Here is a 21,345-nt window from a genome sequence, read left to right as displayed (position 1 = left end):
CACCTCCTGCTCTCTTCTTCCTTGCTGTGGCCAGGGCACACTGGCCTCAGCGGACTGCAAGCAGCCCAAGCACACAGCCTTCCTGGGGGCCTCCGCTCTTGCTGTTTCCTGTGCCTGGCCTGCTTCTCCTCCTGGGGCCTGCACTCAAAAGGCACCTTTTTCCTCCTCCCAGAGAGGCCTTTTCCAACCACCCTACTTCACAACACAGGCCACCAGCACCCCCACGCACCCCACGACCATTGTCCTTTTTGTCTTGCTTTCTCTCCATGGCATGCACCACTTACATCCTTATTTATTTATTATTTATTTAAATAGCCATCTCTCCCCACTTCCCAGAGCATAAATATCTTGAGAAGAGAGACCTCTGGTTGTTTGATCACTGCTATATCCCCAGGATTCGAGTCTGATGCTTAATAAGCACGCAACAAGTGACTGTCGAATGAATGAATCAATGAATGCAGTCCACAGATGGATCCAGCCAACACCAAGGATGGGGTGTTCACTAGGGGAATGTTCACTAGGTCCCTAGGCCCACCCAACTAGAAAGTGCAGGAACCGTCTGTCCATGGACCTACCAACCTCAACATGGGTGTCAACCAGGTGCTTATTGTCTAGGCAAACCTAACGTGGCTGTGATGTATTCTCCCCCACCAGGTGTGCCCCGGGAGAGTCTGTGGTGGCACCTGGCAGTACATGGGAGCTGGGCTCACCCCACCATACTGACCGCCTTGTGTTCCAGCCCTGACCATGGGTGACTGGGATCCAGGACCTCACTTTGATGGCTTATTTCCTTGTCAACTTGGCTGGGCCACAGAGTCCAGACATGAGGCCACCCACATGACTCTGGATGTTTCTCTGAATCTTTGGGGAGACAATTAGCATTTAAAATAGTGGATTTTGAGTAAAGCAGATGGCTCTCCATAATGTGGGTTGACCTCATCCAGTTACTGGGAGACCCGGGTCGGACCAAGAAGCAAGCTCTCCACAGTGAAAGGGAGTTCAATAGCAGTTGGCTCTCTGACCAGAACCTCAGCATCCACTCTCTCTCACCCTCCAGCCGCCCTTCCATGCTGCAGATTCTGCATTTACCAACTCCGTAGTCATATCACGCAAGTCCTTAAAGTCAATCTCTTTCTACATGTTCACATCATATTGGCTCTGAGTCTCTGCAGAGCCCTGAGGCTGTTCTAGGCAGTTCCTTCCAGAAACCATGTTCTTCTGAGGACCACCTGCTCGGGAAGCACGAGCTGCTGTCATCGACAGGGATTCCTCCCGGCCAGGCACGGATGCCCACACAGACCCCTGGCAGGCTGAAGACACCAACTCCAGTCACTCCCCAGTCTAAAGGGCAAAAGAGAATCCCACATGATTCCAACTGCTGCTGAGCGGCCATGCTGAGAACCAGAGGAATCCTGTCTTTGCTTACGACGTCCTTGTGAACCATCTTAAAGAGAGCAATCATATTAATTCATCTGTTCCGTGTGCATTACCCAGATCTTCTGCTAACACGGGACTGAGCTCTGAGAGGCCCACCAGAGAGGAGACTGGCTAAAAGCAGGCGGCTTTGGGGCCACTCAGCCCTCCGCTGCCTACTGCAGCACAAACCAGCGAGTCAGCTGTGTCAGCCCACTGAACCCCACCTCTCTGCCTTTAACCTGGGTTGGGAGCAAGCATTTGGCCTAGCAGTTGGATGCCCACACATCCCACATCACAGAGCCTGGGTTTGGGTCCCAGCTGCAGTCCTGACTCTACTGCAGACCCCAGGAGGCAGTGGTGACAGCTCAAGGAATTGGATTCCTGTTCCCCACGGGGGAGGCCTAGATTGAGTTCCTCCAGGCTGCTGGTTCCAGCCAGGCCCAGCCCCAGCTATGTGCAGCCATTGGGGGAGTGAACCAGCAGATGAAGAGTGTGCTTTCTCTCCCTCTTTCTCTCTCTCTGGCTCTTAAATAAGTAAATAAAAATCTTTAAATGGGTTTTAACAGAAGCATCTCACAGGGCTCTTATAAAGCCAAGTGAAACCAGGCAAGTGAAGCCTGGGTTCCACGGCCACTGCTCTGTAAATGCGACTGTCGTTTGTTGCACAGTGTGGTCCCAGCCCTTACAGAGCCTCCTGGAAGTCCATAGGGTGACTGAGTCAGCCACAGCTCTGTAGGTTGCAGGTAAAGAACAGAGCACATTTGGAGAAAACAGACACCTCAGAGAGCTGGAACTGGGACACACAGAGATGTTTCACAGACTCGGAGAAGCTTTGAATTGCAGCAGACGTGGGGAACCTTTTCTTTCTGTCTAGGGCCATTTGGATATTTCTAACATCATTCACCAGCCTTACCAAAGTATCAGCTTAAAAAAAACTAGCCTGCTATAGATTGATGGAACTTTGAGTCCCATCTGCAGCTGCCTTGGCAGGGCCAGGGTAAATGACTTGGCAGGTGAGAGACGGCCCGTGGGCCGCACGTGGCCCAGCCCTGCCTCCCGCCTTCAGAGGACTCTCTTCTACAGTAGTCCCAGTGGCGGTGAGACCAGCGCACCGGCGAGCTCCCCTGGGAGCAGGCTGAATTCACCTGCCTGCCGGCCACATGCTCCCTGTCCTTCCCGGGGTGCGAGACGAGTGATAAGCAAGTGCAGGAACAGACACGGCTGTCCTAGGAAGGACATCAAGAGGGGACCCTAGAGCTGAAAAGGCGAGTGGACAATCCCAGACTAGGCGAATCCACAGGGACAAGAGGTAGATTAGTGAGTGCCAGGGGCTAGAAAGAGAAATGGGGGGCTTCTTTTTGGGGTGATAGAAATACTCTGAAGTTAGACAGTGGTTGTGTGAGATTGTGAGAACACTAAAATCCATGGAACTGTACACTTCTAAATGGTGTGTTTGGTGTGATGTGATACATCATTTTAATTAAAAAAAAAAAAAAAAGATCTGGCTGGACCAGGCCTATGCAGATAAGGCAGACAAAGGAAGACCTTTTCTACGAAACCAAGGACTGGGAGGTGGGAAGGGGCCAGCCAAGGGAAGGTGCATGGAAGACTGCACCCCCAGAGCGGACGCTGGAGCGATGGCAGAGGGCACAGAGTGTGGGCCGCCTCGCAAAGCCAGTGACAGCTCCAGAGTCCACACAGGAGGCAGGGAAGGAAGCAACGTCGAGAAGGAGCAGCAGAGTGAAGGGCAGGCAGAGGCAGTGGCCTGTAGGCATGGGAACGGGGGGCAGGGGGCTCACCGTAGACCTCGGAAACCACTGAAGCCTTTGTACATAGAGGTGCCCTGCTCCATTCGCCAGGTCTGAAAGATCGCTCCCAGCTCCCAGCCCACAGAGCACCAGCTACCAATAGGACCCACACACCCGGTGTAAGGCTGGGAGGACATTCACCCCCTGTGACTGGGGGCTTTTCGCAAAACTATAACCAGAGGATAGGAATGGAAAGATGAGTTTATTCTTAAGGAAAATGTGCTATAAAATATGAAACAATATGGATTTATTATTTATTCCAAACAGTACCTTTACCTCCATCCCCATAAAATACCTAGTAATAAAGGGGACACTTCCCCAGCTGCCTGGCCTCTTTAGCCAGTGGCAATGGCAATGCTATTATTAAGACAAGAGCGCCCTCTACAGTTATGAATCTAGACTGCAGCCTACTGTTAAACTACACCTCAATCTATTTTTATTAGCCTTGTGTGTCATCCCCTGAGCCTCTGCCACTGTGAAAGCTGGGGCCTCAAAGACTTTTCTGAAACCTGGAAGCAAATGTTTAAAAGAAAGGAATTGTAAGCTTTCTTAGACAATTGTCTCCTTTGTCTACCCTTTTGGGTAATATTCTCTTCTCATAAACCAAAAGCAGTGTGTGTGTGTACATGTATGCATACATATAATTCTTCATTATGTAATTTCAAGGCAAGGACTGTGTTTGATCTTTTTTATTTTTTAAAAAGATTTATTTTATTTATTTGAAAGCCAGAGAGAGAGAGAGAGAGAGAGAGGTCTTCCATCCACTGGTTCACTCCTCAAATGGCCACAGCAGGCAGAGCTGGACCAGTGCAGCCAGGAGCCAGAAGCTTCTTCCAGGACTCCCACACGGGCAGTAGGGACCCACGCACTTGGGCCATATTCCGTTGTTTTCCCAGGTTCATTAGCAGGGAGCTGGATCGGAAGTGGAGCAGCCAGGTGTTGAATGGGCATCCATATGGGATGCCAGCACTGCAGGTGCCATCTTTACCCACTGGTCACCACAGCACTGACCTCTGAATGATCATCTTTGTCAAAAAAACTTGGTGCCAAGTCAGTGACAGGTACTTTTAAAAAGTAGGAATCTGTTATCTTGTTAAATAATAGAAAGAATAAAAAGATAAGAGATGGGCTTCCAACCACCAAATGACGATGGCAGGAGGCCAGGAGGAAGCACTGGAAACCACCAGCTGAGCAATGGCATGGACATGTCCAAAAAAGAAGTAGGGGGGACAGCGCTGTGGTGCAGCACATTAAAGCCCTTGCCTGTAGCGCTAGCATCCCATATGGGTGCTGGTTCAAGTCCTGGCTGCTCCACTTCTGATCCAGCTCCCTGCTAATGCACCTGGGAAAGTAGTGAAAGATGGCCCAAGTACTTGGTCCCCTGCACCCACCTGGGAGATCTGGACAGAGGCCCAGTTTCCTGGCTTCAGCCTGGCCCAGCCCTGGCTTTGCAGCCATTAGGGAGTGAACCAGTGGGTAGAAGATCTCTCTCTCTCTCTCTCTCTCTTTCCCTCTCTCTGTATAACTCTGCCTTTCAAATAAAATAAAAGTTAAAAAAAAAGAGATAGTTTAAAAGAAATAATCCCCAAGGTAGGGATTTTTTTAAAAGATTGATTTATTGAGCCGGCGCCGTGGCTCAATAGGCTAATCCTCCACCTTGCGGCGCCGGCACACCGGGTTCTAGTCCCGGTTGGGGCGCCGGATTCTGTCCCGGTTGCCCCTCTTCCAGGCCAGCTCTCTGCTATGGCCAGGGAGTGCAGTGGAGGATGGCCCAGGTGCTTGGGCCCTGCACCCCATGGGAGACCAGGAAAAGCACCTGGCTCCTGGCTCCTGCCAGGATCAGCGCGGTGCGCCGGCTGCAGCGGCGGCCATTGGAGGGTGAACCAACGGCAAAGGAAGACCTTTCTCTCTCTGTCTCTCTCTCTCACTATCCACTCTGCCTGTCAAAAAAAAAAAAAAAAAAAAAAAAAAAAAAAAAAAAAAAGATTGATTTATTTTTCTGAAAAACAGAGAGACAGAGAAAGAAAGATCATTCATCTGCTCCTGCTTCACTCCCCAGATGGCCACAGTGGCCAGAGCTGGGCCAGGCCAAAGCCAGGAGCCAGGAATTCCATCCAGGTCTTCCACACGGGTGGCGGGGGCCAGCTTCTGCTGCCTTCCCAGGTGCAGTAGCAGGGAGCTGGAACGGAAGTGGGGCAGCCGGGACTTAACCCAGGACTTGACATCAGATGCCAGCATCGCCACAAGTGACAGCTTAACCCACTGCACCACCCTGCTGGCCCCCAGGATTTTTCAAAGAGCCAGAGAGAGAGGGGTCCACACAGCAGTGGGAGAGGGGGCTGGGAGAGTGCTGGTCCTGGGGCTCAATGCTATTGGCCAGCACTGAGCTGCCTGGAAAACGGGAAATCCTAACTTGGGAAACGCTTTCAGGGTTCACCCAGCACCAGGGGGCGCGGGGGCGGGGTGGGGGTGTCCCCAGGGTTCTCGGGCAGTCTTTTGGCAAAGGAGCAGGAAAGGGAAGCTGCGGTAAGCCTGTATCTGTGTCATCCCTCTACAGAACTTGGGACCACCTTAAGAACCGAGAATGGTGGATGCCCCCACCCCCACCCCCAGAGCCCTAGGAGGCCAGGGAGGGGGTGGCTGCCAGTCTGCTTGCAGGCAGAAATCTGTGTAGCAGACACAACACGACCCCCACACCCACGCACCCCATCCTTTAAACATGTCCTCTCCCAGTTTGTTTGGTTCCCTCCACCCACGCTGGGGTCGGCCCATGGGCTTTTTCACTTAGCATCTTGCCGCCCACTGCCTGGGCAGAGAAGGGAGCAATAATTCCGAGGCTGCTCGGCGCTTGCCCTCAGCCCGGCCTGCACAGCCCCTTGTTCCCACGGCCCAGGCCCCCCAGTTCACTGGGCGCCAGGCACCCTAGCCATGGAAGCGACCGGGGCAGCAAAGTGAGCAAAGCACTTGGAAACGCACTGATGCCCGGCACAGAGCCAGGATTGCTGTTTAGTTAAGGAGATGGCCACCCTGACCACGCCACCATGCCCATCATGGGTTTGCACACCTGCAGCCAGTTATCACACTGCACCCCACAAATAGATACAATTATTATGCACCAACTGAAAAAAATAAAACACAAACCAAGGAAAGAAATGTCTCTTCATTGGTGCCCCCCTTCCTTGTTCATGCCCCTTCCTGATCCTCACTCATTTCCATTTCCTTACGAAGCTGGCCGTGGTGTTGCCTACACTGCAGTTCCAGGGTGGTGACACTTGCCCAAAAAGGCTTCAAAGACAGAACAGCCACGGGCTGCTTTAGAAATCAATGCCTGGTGCTCCTTCCTGGAGAGCAACCTGCCGTGGCTGTGCAGTGCGACGTTTGTGTCCTGTTGGTGCTTCTGAGCCGACCGAGCCCGCTGGGTCCCCGCTGCCTGGTGTGTCGCCAGCTTTTGCCTTCCTGGGCCAGGACATGACACGCGGGCGCAGCATCGATGCACACAGCAGAAGGCACTGGTGCCCAGAATTCTCCAGGAGAAAAAGGTTTCCAAGTGCTTCCCCAGGATGACTTAGCTACAGATTAATCGTAACATGTCAGCAAAACATAAAGATTGTGGAAGCAACGTCACTCACCCCCCTCCCCCAGCCTTTCATTAAAGAAGACAGAAGCACAGCATCTGAGCTCTGGAAGGTACCACCCCAGACCAGAGAAGCAGCGAAACCAACATGTGCACACGCAGGGCACTTCCTGGAGAAGACAAGGTAAAGGGGTTTGTGGTTTTTTTTCTCTCTGATGCCATGTGAGGTTTTTATGTCCCCCCCCACACACACACACACATCACCACCACCACCACCACCACCACCATGGATTTTATGTGCTTGTTGTTTAATCGGTTTTGGTACTGGAAAATCAGACCAGGTACTCAGCTCTCTTCACACGAGGAAGGCTTTGAGCTTTTGCATAATGACTGCAAAATGATGTCTGAAAACAGTAAAGAACAGAAGAGGGGACCAGGGAGACAGGAGGAGGGCTGCCTCCAGCCCGGGAAGGCAGCCAGTCTGAAGAGCAATCCAGCGAGTCACCAACTGGCTGAGAGCCAACAGCGCGGGCTGTAACAGACACTGGCGGACACACTCACCATCAGCCCGGGACGGTGAAGGAGGAGAAAAGAACTTGGTGGACAATTCTCAAAATGTTATGATGGGCAATGTAAGAACAAGCAAGAAAGCCACAAGGCAAACTCCGTGGCATACTATATTTTGGCTACTAATTCCTAACAATAACACACTTAAATAGTATAGTGCTGTCAAATTGACTAATAAATCTAACTGCTAAAAAGCTGGGCTAAACAGAATGTATTTTTACATGTAATATATAGGGAGAGAGAGAAAGAGAGAGAAGGAGAGAGAGAGAGGCATCGGAAGACTACGCACTGAGTAAATTGATACAATTAAACCCAGAATGGCACAAAGTTAAGGGTGAGACCCAAGGTGGAGCAGGTGCTGTGGCACAGCAGGTTAAGCTGCCATTTGAGATGCCCGCACACCACACTGGAGTTGCCTGCTTCAAGTCTCAGCTGCCCTGCTTCCAATCCAGCTTCCTGCATATGTGTGCTGGGGAGGCAGCAGGTGACGGCTCAAGTCCTTGGGTCCCTGCCACCCACATGGGTGACTCACATGGAGTTCCAGGCTCCTGGCTTTGCCCTGGCTCAGCCCTGGCTGTCGTAAGTATTTGAGGAGTAAATCAGAAAGTGGAAGATTCCTCTCTCTCTCTCTCTTTCTGCCTTCCAAATAAACATTTTTTTTTTTTGACAGGCAGAGTGGACAGTGAGAGAGAGAGAGACAGAGAGAAAGGTCTTCCTTTGCCGTTGGTTCACCCTCCAATGGCCGCCGCAGCCGGCGCGCTGCAGCCGGCGCACCGCGCTGATCCGATGGCAGGAGCCAGGAGCCAGGTGCTTTTCCTGGTCTCCCATGGGGTGCAGGGCCCAAGCACCTGGGCCATCCTCCACTGCACTCCCTGGCCACAGCACAGGGCTGGCCTGGAAGAGGGGCAACCGGGACAGAATCCGGCGCCCCGACCGGGACTAGAACCCGGTGTGCCGGCGCCGCTAGGCGGAGGATTAGCCTAGTGAGCTGCGGCCAAATAAACATTTTTTTAGAAATTCAAAGTGACTCCCTAGACTCAAAGACCCTATAAAGCCTAAAATATACAGCCAGCCTGCCTGTCACTTTAACTGACTGATGCTTATGGTACGTGGCCATATCTTAGCTTTAGCTTTACCAGCAACAGTAGTGACAAAGGACAGGAATTCTGGTTTCATGGTTCACCTGTACAACAGCAGAGAACTACCACGAGTCAGCTTTTCAACCGAGGCCTTGACTTCCTACTGTATTTCATCTTCCAGTTTGTTTGTGTGTGGCTGGGTGGGTGGGTGGTGGATGCATGGGTTTTGCAGGCAATGAGAGCAACATTTACTGAATGTGAGGCTGTGCAAGTCACCTCCCAAACTCTGTGCACATCTTCACTCTCTTCATTCCCCAAGAACCTGTCGACGAAGGTCCTCTGACATCTGCCTCTTTGCCAGATGCAAAGAGGCACAGAGAGGCTGGGCAGTGCCCCCTCGCGATCTCTCTCAAGTTCCAGTTCCACCTGCCAGCAGAGTGTACCCTCCAGCTAATTCCAGGTCCATGGGGCCAATCCAAGTTCCCAATCCCTTCGGAATTGTCTGCTCCCTTTCCTTTTCCCTAGCTGGTGTCTGGGCAGCATCGCGACACCCAGAGAGGGCAGCTCGTCCTGTTTGGTCCTCAGACAGAGGGAAGGGCCGCAGTTATTGCTAGGGTGGAATCCCCTCGTGGCCTGCTCCCCCCAGCACTGACGCCCAGCCAGACCACACTCTGTCCAGGGAACTCCCTCGGGCCAGCTGCCCCCTGCGTTCTCTTGGCTGACTGTCAAGTCCTCTTGGAGGGGCATGCATCTGTGTCCACCCTCGCTCGGCCCAGGCACATTCCTCCGGGACCCCCAGGTGGGCTACAGAGGCCTCTGTGTGCAGACGCGTCCCACTGCCCTGGCTGCACCACCGCGGGCCGGCCCACCAGAGCCGCAGGGATGCTGCAGGCTCCGGCGTGCCTTTCCAGTTCTCGCCCTGGACAGGGTCACGAGCCTCCTCTTCCTTTATCCTCCCACATTCTGGCTGTCCCAGCGTGCTGCCCCGCCCTCTACACGTGTTCCTGGAAAGGAGGAGGGGGGTGCAGGTGCTGCTTCCTCCAGGATCGCCTGTGTCTACCTCTGGCTCGCTCACCCCTCCCCACCTACGGCTTCTCCCTTCTCTTTTGTGGCTTATAGGGGAGAAAGCCTGACTCCTGAAGGATTCTTCACAAACCTTATTTATAGTCACCAAATGGCTTTTGAATTCAAAATCAAGAGTTAGACATCTGTGAAGCAATGGTACCCAGGCTCAGGGCAGGATTTCCATGAGACAATGAGAAAACATAACAAAGCAAGGGGAGCCGGATATGCACCTCATGACTCCAAAATATCACACCACCACAGAACCGAGGGAAGTTCCTTATGTGGCAGGGGGCGTGGGTACATTCAAGGTGTCCCTCAGAGCAAAGACCAAAATATTTCACTGCACTCACAAAGCCACCAATGGCACAAGTTCATATAATAGAGGAATAGCATATAAATATATGATATTCTTGCAAAGGCAGACCCAGAGGGACACAAAATAAAACCAAATCAGACCCAGACGATGCAGTATCATGCAGCAATGAAATACCAACACACGTCGCAACAGGGACAAACCTCCTGCCCTCACACCAAGTGAAAGACTCCAGATGCAGAGAGTCACATGTTGTACGGTTCCCTTTATATGCAATGCTCTGAGTAGATTAAACTCATCGAGACACAAGGCAGATGGGTGGCCGCAGGGGCTGTGGGCGGGAGGGTGGGGGATAGCGGAGAACTTTGCAAGTCAGGAATTTACTTTGGAGAAACAGGGATGTTGTGGAATTTGACAGAGACGACGCGGGCACAACATGGGAAATGTACTAAATGCCACCAAAATGCCTATTCTCATGGTAAACGAGTTGCGCATCAATAAATCATTTTCTTTAAAAGATCAGTGGTTGCCTGGGGTCGGGGAGGCTGGGGCTACAAAGGAACACAAGGGCAGTGCGGGTATAGACGGCATCTGTGCAGCCGGCATCAGGACTTGTCAGACGTGAGAGCCACTACTCAGAAACACGAAGTCAACACGTCCGTAAATTACAGATTAAGGTAAAGAGTAAGCATAACTCACTAAAACCCGCCACAGATTATGTTATTAGGCAGTGAGTACTACACAGGAAGCTTCATAAAAATACTGCATTCTAATGAAATAGCTGTGCGAGGATGGAAGCTAGACCATCAGTTGTTCATCTGGGTTATTCCCGTGGAAAGAGTTGGTGCAGATGAACGAGTTAGAGGACAGAGCTACTGTCTGAAGAAAGGGAACTGCACACTTCACAACAGTCACTGGGGCAAGCATTAACCGTGTCGTTAAGACGCCGGTTCAGCCAACCACGTCCCATATCGGAGTGCCTGGGTTTGGTATCTGGCATCAGCTCCTAACTCCAGGTTCCTACTAATGCAGACCCTGGAAAGTAGGGGTGATGGCTCAAGGAATTGGCTTCCTGCCACCCACAAAGGAGATCGGGGCTAAGCTCCCAACTCTCCTCTTTGACCTGGCTCAGTCCTGGCCACGGCAGGCCTCTGAGAAGTAAAGCAGCAAGGAGGAAAAGGGTGCTCCCTTCTCTCTGTCTCTCTGCCTCTCAAATGATAAAAACAAATAGGCCGGCGCCGCGGCTCACTAGGCTAATCATCCGCCTGCGGCGCCGGCACACCGGGTTCTAGTCCCGGTCAGGGCACTGGATTCTGTCCCGGTTGCTCCTCTTCCAGTCCAGCTCTCTGCTGTGGCCTGGGAGTGCAGTGGAGGATGGCCCAGGTGCTGGGACCCTGCACCCGCATGGGAGACCAGGAGAAGCACCTGGCTCCTGGCTTCGGATCTGCACAGTGTGCCGGTTGTGGCGGCCATGTGGGGGGTGAATCAATGGAAGGAAGACCTTTCTCTCTGTCTCTCTCTCTCACTGTCTAACTCTCCCTGTCAAAAACAAACAAACAAATAAAAAGTCATTGAAACATGAGGTCACATAGGTTATTTGTGAAATATTGTCCATAGAACTCTCAGGTCAACTGAAGCAAGACAGTTTAAACTGTTTTCAACTTAATAATTTTAAGCATAATATTTTAAAAATATATATTTATTTATTTATTTGAAAGGCAGAGTTAGAGAGAGGCAGAAGCAGAGAGAGTAAGAGAGAGGTCTTCTATCCAATGGTTCATTCACCAGCGCTTCAGAATACCAGAAAAGACTGTGCAGGAAGACAGAGAGCACGCAGGATCATTCCTTGAACCGAGGGGGAGTTTACAGAGGACACTCTTTTTACCTTTGTCACTAAGGAACCTTAAGAAAGATTAGCAAACTTCCTGCTGCTTCGTTTCCAGCAACTGGTTCAGTTTGGGAACCGTCATTCCTTTTCCCCTGTCAGTCCACTGACCCTAAAACAAGCTCCAGTACAAGAGGAGGAAGAGGGGCCCAGTTGTGTGTTTCCTCTCGGATTACGAGCAAGTCTTAGGATAAAGATTATCCAGGTTGAATCGCGGCTCTCAGCACCAGCATTCCACACGGGCACCAGTTCAAGGTCCAGCTGCTCCACTTCCTTGTTTCTTGCTTTTTTTTTTTTTTTTTTTTTTTTTTTTTGACAGGCAGAGAGGCAGAGTGGACAGTGAGAGAGAGACAGAGAGAAAGGTCCTCCCTTGCCGTTGGTTCACCCTCCAATGGCCGCCGCGGCCGGCACGCTGCAGCCGGTGCACCGCGCCGATCCGATGGCAGGAGCCAGGTACTTATCCTGGTCTCCCATGGGGTGCTGGGCCCAAGCACCTGGGCCATCCTCCACTGCACTCCCTGGCCACAGCAGAGAGCTGGCCTGGAAGAGGGGCGACCGGGACAGAATCCGGCGCCCCGACCGGGACTAGAACCCGGAGTGCCGGCGCAGCAAGGCAGAGGATTAGCCTAGTGAGCCGTGGCGCCTGCCTCTTTCTTTTTTTTTTAAGAATGATCAAAATCAAATCTTTATTTTCACTGTATAAATGTGATCCAAAAGTGTCCATCACTAGTTTTTCAAAAAGAAACATGCTATAAAATAAGCAAACTATATCTGCTCACTGATGTGTATGGACTCCCTAGATGTCTCATTGGGCTTAACTATAGATCACTCACAATAATAAATTTCTTTTTAGTATAAAGTATAGCATTTTGCACATACATGTTGCACTTCTGGCTGATAATGGAGAAAAAGTTGCAGCATTACAGTTAAGCTAGGTTGCATCCGGCCCTTTAAATGGCATCAATATCAATGTCGTCGTCGCCCTTGGTGTCAGGCTTCACAGTTTCAACTTTCGGTAGACTGGCAGTCCTCGAATCCTCCACCTCAGTGGAGAAGACTCCTCCTCTGCCTCCTTCAACCATTTACTAAACGGTTCTGCTTTGACACCAATCTCTCTGGCAAGTTCTGTTGAGACGTATTTCTTAGAAGCCTTTTCCGACCGGCTGATGACAATCTCTTCTTCTAAAAGATCTGCATCTTACATCTCCTTCAAGAAATGTGGACTCTTGGCCGACACCATGGCTCACTAGCTAATCCTTCACCTGCGGCGCTGGTACACATGGTTCTAGTCCCGGTCGGGGTGCCGAATTCTGTCCCGGTTGCCCCTCTTCCAGGCCAGCTCTCTGCTGTGGCCAGGGAGGGCAGTGGAGGATGGCCCAAGTGCTTGGGTCCTGCACCCCATGGGAGACCAGGAGAAGCACCTGGCTCCTGGCTTCGGATCAGCACGATGCGCTGGCCACAGCGCACCGGCCGCGGCGGCCATTGGAGGGTGAACCAATAGCAAAGGAAGACCTTTCTCTCTGTCTCTCTCTCACTGTCCACTCTGCCTGTCAAAAAAAAAAAAAAAAAGTGTGGACTCTTGGAGATGAGCTGAGCCTGATGCATTGCTACCACACACTCCAAACCATGAAGAAGGTGCCGCTGAGCTTTTTTGTTGCTGTGACAAAATCTTAGGAAATGGCACCTGTATTTCTTAATTTGTTCTCTAATCTTCTCATTAAGAAGAACTTTGGTCAGAACAAGAGAACCCACAGCTTTTACACCCAGTCTTTCTGCTTCAGTAACAATGTCCGTGTCAGGTGAGTCAATAACACCCTCTTTCTTTTCCTTAACAAAATCAAACAGGATATTGACCCGCTCTTCCGCAGTCCTCTCCAAGTCATCACTGAGCGTCAGAACTTTCGCGTGGTCACTGATTTCACCCATTCTACACCTCTAGCTTCCTCGGTCGTATCCTCTCCCCAGTCACCTTCCTCCCCCTCCTCCTCTCCAGTCACCCTCCTCCCCCTCCTCCTCCCCAGTCACCCCCCTCCCCTTCCTCCTCTTCCGCAGTCCGTGGAGGCGGCGCGATTTCATTTGGTGGTGGTGGTGGTGGTGGTGCACTGCTGGGTACAGAGCCATTTTCCTTGTCTTTGCCCTTCCTGTTTTGCTTTTCCTTTTCTTTCTTTCCTGCACCACTGTCGCTGTTCTTGGGTGGGTTTTTGAGAAGGAACGTGCAGAGTTTAAGATGCGTGTCAAGGGGCTGGCGCCGTGGCACAGTAGGTTAATCCTCCGCCTGCAGCACCGGTATCCCATATGGTTCAAGTCCCAGCTGCTCTACTTCCGATCCAGCTCTCTGCTGTGGCCTGGGAAAGCAGTAGAAGATGGCCCAAGTCCTTGGGCCCCTGCATCCACATGGGAGACTGGGAAGAAGCTCCTGGCTCCTGGCTTCAGATTGCTGCAGCTCTGGCCATTGCAGCCATCTGGGGAGTGAACCAACGGAAGGAAGACCTCTCTCTCTGTCTCTCCCTCTCACTGTCTGTAACTCTACCTCTCAAATAAATAAATAAAATGTTTAAAAAAAAAAAGTGTGTGTCAAGCACGCCTCAATAGCCACAGGCTTTAGGAGAATTACCAATTATTTGCTTCTTCTGATTGACATGCAGATCTGTTTCAGGATTCTCACACTCAGGACAGAGAACAAAGCTTCTAATGAATCCATCCGCATGTCTTGCAGCTTATTCGCCTCAGGAGATCCACTGACAATGCAACGGTCATTCTTAACATCAAACTGGGGCTGTGATCCCAGCTCACAACCAGAACATTTGATGGGATAAGTTGGAGGTCGATCAAGTGCCTTTCCAATGTCAACCATGTTGACTATAACTGTCCATTCATTTCCTCTGCCCTCAACCTTGGCAATCAGATGGGGCATCTGGTAGGGAGAGCACTGGTCTAACACACTGCGTTTCACATGTTGACAGACATTTTGGCTTATTAGTGGCTTTACCGATACAATGAAGAGATCTTTGCAACTTTTTGGTATCGTCTGTCTGGAAAAGAAGGGACGACATAAACAACTGTGAGAGTTCTCAGTCCCTGACATGAAAAAATTTTCACCACTGAGGCTGCAAGCTTCTTGCTTGTATGCTATGTGTCCCCAGTGCAGGTGCCAATGGCTGCATAACAGCTCATTTTTATCAAATAAAGACATAAACCCAACGCTGCTCTCCCAGAACTAGGATGAAGTGAAGCGCGTTACAACCCTAGTCTGAGTCCAGGGTGGTGGAGGCAGCGGAGTGGAGCGCAGTGCAGAGCAGCACGGAGAGTGGCCAGGACAGGTGCGCCAATGAGCAGCGGGAGGGACTGTCCCAGCGACATCTGTGGTCAGACAGCGCGGAGCAGTGACCTCTGGAACACTCCAACCGAGCAACTGCTCCACTGCCAATCCAGCTCCCTGCTAATGCAGCTAGGAAAGCAACAGAGGATGGCCCAGGTCCTTGAACCCCTCCCAACTACGTGAGAGACCTGGATGGAGTTCCTGGCTCCTGGCTTCAGCTGGGCCCAACCCTGGCTCATGTGCCATTTGGGGAGTGAACCAGCAGATGGAAGATCTCTCTATCTCTCAGTCTCTGTCTCTCCCTCTCTGTAATTCTACCTTTCAAATAAAATAAATAAATTTAAAAAAAGATTATCTTCGTATTTTTCTCCTTTGTTATCAAGAGAATTCACCATCAGAAAGTTCCATGAAAACAAAATGCCATCTGACTTGAGACATGTTCTTATCCATCTTCCATCTGCTGGCTTATTCCTCAAATGCCCACAACAGCCAGGACTGAGCCATGGCTGAAGTTGGAAGCCAGGAACTCAACCCAGGCCTCCCACAAGACTGGCAAGGACCCAACTCCTGGAGCCATCATCAGCTGCTGTCCCAGGTACACATTAGCAGGAAGCTGGAGTTGGAGCCGGAGCCAGGAACTGAATCTAGGCACTCCAGTGTGGAACATGGGCATCCTAACCAGCAGCTAACAACCAGGCTAAATGTCTGTCCCTGGTTTTATATTTTCCTTCTGGAAGAACATTTTTTTATGTTGCTTAATTTTACAAAGGCTAAAAAAGGAGCAAGAAGGCAGAGTATCTGAGTGTAGAATTTTCTGTTGAAAACCTTAGCTTAGGGTAAAAATGAGGTGGGGTTGGTGTTTTTTGGTTGGGGGGAAGCTGCTGTTTTATTCTGTATGTGTTTGCTTGTTTATTTCAATACTGGAGAGACATGAGCCCTTCCATGGGCTCTCATAAGCAAACGGCAAAGACAAGCAGAAGAGAAATCATTCAAGAGTCCACACAGAAGGGGTCTCCCTTGCAGAGGGAAAGCCTCACTCAGACAGAGGAGAGGGATGTGTGTGTTTGTGATCATATTTTGTCACAGGAGCAGACAGAAGACCAGGCAACTGGCTGAGAAAGCAGAGGAATGAGGGCCACATTTTTTTTATCTTTAAAAAAAGTTCATTGGTTTGAAAGGTAAACAGATCTCCTATCTGCTGGCCCACTCCCCCAACAGCCTGCATTAGACAGGGCTCAGCCACGCTGAAGCCGGGAGCCAGGAACCCAATCCAGGTGCCCCAGATGGATGGCAAGGACCCAGCTATCCGAGCCATCACAAAATGCAACTCCACGTGCTCCTTAGCAGGAAGCTGGAATGGGAAGCAGAGCCGGGACTCAATCCGAGGGTCTCCAATCTGGGATTCGGCTGTCGCTAGCAGCAGCTTAACTGCCCCCACCAAATGCTTCTGCCTGAAAGAGTGGTGACGGTCCTTCAAAGAAGCTGTATAAGAGGGAAGATTGATAAGAGCAAGATTGTCAAGGCAGCCATATTTACTTTCCATCTGCCCTGCTGAGTGCAGAAATGTTTTTAACTGCCTTCTATCTAAATTGAGTAAAGACAAAATGAGAAAAAGAAAAAGGCATACAGAATAGACAAGGTGATATTTACTTAAGAAGAGAGTGGACTAATAGCCACCTAATAGGCATTCAACAAATATTAGTAGGTAACAGAGCAGACATACATTCTAGTCTTCCCCATATATGTCAAGACAGCTTTGCTGCTGGCCCCAAAAAGCATTTCCCTTGCAGCAGCATCCATTGCTATGCAGCCTGTGCCCAGCAAGACTGTCTTCCTCCTAAAGAGACGGAAGCACACGTAACTGTGAACCAGCCATGAACCGGACAGCTTGGTTCACGCCCATTCAAATAAAACCAGAAGGACATTTCAGAAGACCGCCATGTTCCAGTCTGGCGTTTGGCTAGGCCTCCAGACTTCACAGTTTCTGCAAGAATTCATCTTTTCTAGTGGTCCACCTGCTAGGTTACCAATGTGACTCTGATTAAGGGACTCGGCACGGGATGAGTTGTGGACCAAGCAGCAGATACACAGAGTAAAATCAACACAAGGTCTCCAATGACTTCCATGGAAGTTGACAGTGGAAGAGAGTCGTGGCCACATCCTTTCTGACCCAGGTTCAGGATAAACAAATTCAAAGTTCAGTCTGTGACCAGGACTGGGCCGCCTTGGGGAGGAACGCGGTGTTTTGAACGCTCAAGCACACATCTTCAACCCTAGCACTTGGCACACTGCTCTCCCCTCAGCAGCCAAGTGCATAATTGCCAGGAACTGGCCAAGTCCACGGAGACACCAGTCATGTCTGAAGGCTAAGAAATGTTTCTAGTCTACCGTAATAACTGGAAGCCTGATGCATTTAATCAGCTTGGAGTCCCAGCCAGGGGGTTTCTCACAGGAGGGAGGTGTTTACTGAAATCTGCTTGTTTTCACTGTCATTGCCCATTCCAGGAAGAACAGCCTTGCCCATTTCTGTTTCACACGGTAGGTCATTAATATGGACGCTTATAACACACATGCTCCCAGCTCATTCTGGTTCACTCCAGAATGAAGTGATGAAAAGTACAGTTTTTCTCCTTATTTTAGATCATGTTGAAACTGAACTAGGTATTAGGGAAAGATGGAGAGTTAAGAGTGTCAGACTCTTCTCCAATCCTGGCAAATCTTTCTACCTCTTTTCTAAAACCCTTGAGATGAGATAGGGGAAAGAGGCTGTGTCTACTCCATCGGGCAAAGCTGGCTTGGTTAAGACCTCTCTGGGTGTGGAGCAACTGGGATAGAGGAAAAGCCCAGCCTTGGGAGCTGGCAAAAGTTTCCCCTAAAATGAAGGTGGGAAGTCAAGTTGGCTGTTGCAGGCTCACTCTCCCAGCTTCTTTTATATACAACCATTGTTCAAGTTCAGAAGCGTGATTTTCCTAAAGATTGGCTCAGCCCCAGATAACTGATCCGTACTCACCAAACTCACTAAGAAACTCTGGCCTCAGAAGTCAATCCGCTCATTTCCAAGGAGCAACTTCCCCTCAGTGTTACAGGTAAGGTTACTGCAACTCAGGTCACGTATTTAGTTGATTTGTCCAAGGCCCCACAGTTAATGTCAGAAGGGAGACTCCACTTCAGGTCTTTTGATACCAATGTCTTTGTTATTTTCTCCTAGAGCACCCTGTCTTCCTGGTGGGAATCCAATATGCAAGTCCAACAAGAGGTTGCAACATAGCTTTCAAAGAGCAAAGCCTACTGGGGCATGGAGTGTGGGGGAGGGAGACACACAACAGGGCCAGGAAGGCCTTGTGGGGAAGGCTGCAGAAGGTGCCAGAACCCATGTGGTGGAGCCAAGGTTCAGGGCCAGGCCAGGTCAGCGATGAAGGGAAATGGCAAGAGCTCACCAGGCCCTGTTCACAACTAGGGTGTAGACGAACTGGAAGCTGTTTCAGGAACACTGTGGAAGCTAGGGTAGGCAAACTGGGTACAAGAACATGCTGGGCAGGCCCACCACCACCACTGTGAACCTCCCGCTCAGGGCCAGAGCTCTCCACTCCAGTTCTTTCCAGCTGCCTGGCAGAAAGGAAGACAAAAGCATCAGCCCAGAGAACAGTGCAGCCTGCAGGTGGAGCCAAAGGAGATGGCAGTGGTGGGCGGAGAGCAAGGTGGATCCCTGCAACACCAGCCCCAGCCCTGGGTCCTACTCATGCTTTTCCCCTGCACGGTCTATTTCTTGGCAAAAATGTGCTGTCAGGGCCAGGCTTGCAACACTGGCATCCTACATCACGGTGCTAGTTCAAATCCCAGTTTTTCCACTTCCAATCCAGCTCCTTGCTAATGCGCCTGGGAAGGCAACAGATGTTGGCCCAAGTACCAGGGCCCTTGCCACACCCCCTTGGGAGACCCCTGATGGAGTTCCTGGCTCCTGGTTTCAGCCTGGCCTAGACCCGGATATTGTGGCCATTTGGAGAGCAAATCAGCAGATGGAAGACCTCTCTCTCTCTCTCTGTCTCTCTCTCTCTCTCTCTCTCTCTCTCACCCCCACTCTCTCTTTAGCTTTGCCTTTTTTTTTTTTAATTTATTTTGACAGATAGAGTTAGACAGTGGGAGAGAGAGACAGAGAGAAAGGTCTTCCTTCAGTTGGTTCACCCCCCAAATGACTGCCACAGCTGGCACTGTGCCGATCCGAAGCCAGGAGCTAGGTGCTTCTTCCTGGTCTCCCATGTGGGTACAGAGCCCAAGCACTTGGGCCATCCTCCACTGCCTTCCCGGGCCACAACAGAGAGCTGGACTGGAAGAGGGGCAACCGGGACTAGAACCCAGTGCCCATATGGGATGCCAGCACCACAGGTGGAGGATTAACCAAATAAGCTACGGTGCCGGCCCTAGCTTTGCCTTTTAAATAAATCTTTTTTAAAACTGTGTTGTCAGTCAGCGCCTCAGCTCAATAGGCTAATCCTCCACCTGCGGTGCCGGTAATCTGGGTTCTAGTCCCGGTCGGGGTGCCGGATTCTGTCCTGGTCACCGCCTTTCCAGGCCAGCTGTCTGCTGTGGCCAGGGAGTGCAGTGGAGGATGGCCCAAGTGTTTGGGCCCTGCACCCGCATGGGAGACCAGGAGAAGCACCTGGCTCCTGCCATCGGATCAGTGCAGTACGCTGGCCACAGCGTGGCGGCCGCGGCGGCCATTGGAGGGTGAACCAACAGCAAAGGAAGACCTTTCTCTCTGTCTCTCTCTCTCTCTCACTGTCCACTCTGCCTGTAAAAAAAAAAAAAAAAAGAAAGAAAGAAAGAAAGAAAGAAAGAAAGAAAGAAAGAAAGAAAGAAAGAAAGAAAGAAAGAAAGAAAGAAAGAAACTGTGTTGTCAATTCTCTTTTACTTCTGGAACACTTTCCTAAAGGCGGCTCTAGAGAATATGACTGTACTTTACTTACCATCCAAACCAGCGTCATTTGGAAAGTGAAAGAGAGAGCTCGTCATTATACCAGTGCAGTAGTCACAAAGCAGAACTAACCCAGACGTACAGCCACCCGGAGCTTCAGACCCAGCACCCAGGTCACAGCCATGCCTGACCACAGTGGGCCAGGCAGCAAATAATCTTGTTTACAGGAGAGGCCAAGGGACTCCTGGGAAATAACTCTTCCTAAAGGGGGATAAAGTCAATGTATACAAACTGAGTTCAATGACATCAAGACATGACCGCAGGGGAGGGACAATTCTTGGTACCACCCACTGGTAGCCATGCCCAGTGTCCTCTGGCCCAGGTTCTCTGGACTTAAAAAGCCAGTGACACTGAACTGTTCATTACAATTTTCATGGGACCTTAAGGAGGCGAGGGTTAGCAAATCCTGTGCCAGCAATTTCAGTAGTGACAGAGAGGGTGCAGTTGGGTGGGACATCAGCAGGAGCCCCAACATGAGTCTGTGCTATCAGGGTTAGCATGGAGACACCAGCCCAGCAAGCAAGCGCAGGAGTGCAGGGAGATGGTGCCACCTGGTTCTGTGTCTTGGAGGCCAGCCTGAGGGCACACGAAACCAGTATGAGGAGCGGAGCACGGCTGCTGTCCCACACAGAGGACAGAGGAAGAGACAGAGCAATACTGAGTAAAAAACGCCTTCCTGGGACTTTTAAATCACCCTGCTGGTGATGCCAGGAAAGCGGAAGTAGCATTTCTTCCATCATAGTGGGAGGTGCTCACTGATGGTAAGTCTACAGTTGGGAGGAAGGCATCTAGCCTAGCGGTTAAGATGCGCACATCCTGTGTTGGAGTATCTGGGTTCAATTCCTGCCTCCTGCTCCTGACTCCAGCGTCCTCTAACGTGTACCCTGGAGGGCAGCAGTAAGAATGCAGTTGTTGGTCCTTGGAAACCTATGTGGGAGACCCAGATTGAGTTCCCAGCTCCTGGCTGGGGCCATCATGAGCATTTGGGGGCTAAATTAGCACTCAGGAGTTGTCTCTCAAGTTAATTAACTACTTTCAAAAAAATCACTAAATTTGAGAACCTTGCTAATTTGAAGCCATTCTGTTCGTATTGTAGTTCTATGGACTGAAGTAGGCACGTGCATTGCAATGATATGCACATTTCTAAGACTAAAGAACAATATTTACACAAGGAAATTAATGTGCACAATAGAAACACTTTCTTTTTTTAAAAAAAAAGTTTTATTTACTTGTTTGAAAGGCAGAGTTACAGAGAGAGAAAGAAAGATAAGGAGAGAAATCTTCCATCTGCTGGTTTACTCCCCACATGGCCTCAACAGTCAGGGTTGGGCCAGGCCAAACTAGGCT

At 50.7% G+C, this 21,345-nt stretch overlaps 1 pseudogene; it reads right to left on the bottom strand.

Annotated features, from left to right (window-relative positions):
- Positions 1 to 12,657: 12,657 nt before the first annotated feature.
- On the bottom strand, positions 12,658 to 20,122 carry LOC100348926 (eukaryotic translation initiation factor 5-like; annotated as a pseudogene).
- Positions 20,123 to 21,345: the final 1,223 nt, after the last annotated feature.

The sequence above is a fragment of the Oryctolagus cuniculus genome, chromosome 12, assembly GCF_964237555.1.
Source record: "Oryctolagus cuniculus chromosome 12, mOryCun1.1, whole genome shotgun sequence".
In the NCBI taxonomy this organism is placed as follows: domain Eukaryota; kingdom Metazoa; phylum Chordata; class Mammalia; order Lagomorpha; family Leporidae; genus Oryctolagus; species Oryctolagus cuniculus.
Note: the sequence above shows the minus strand (reverse complement) of the source record. Positions and strands in the feature narration are given on the sequence as shown.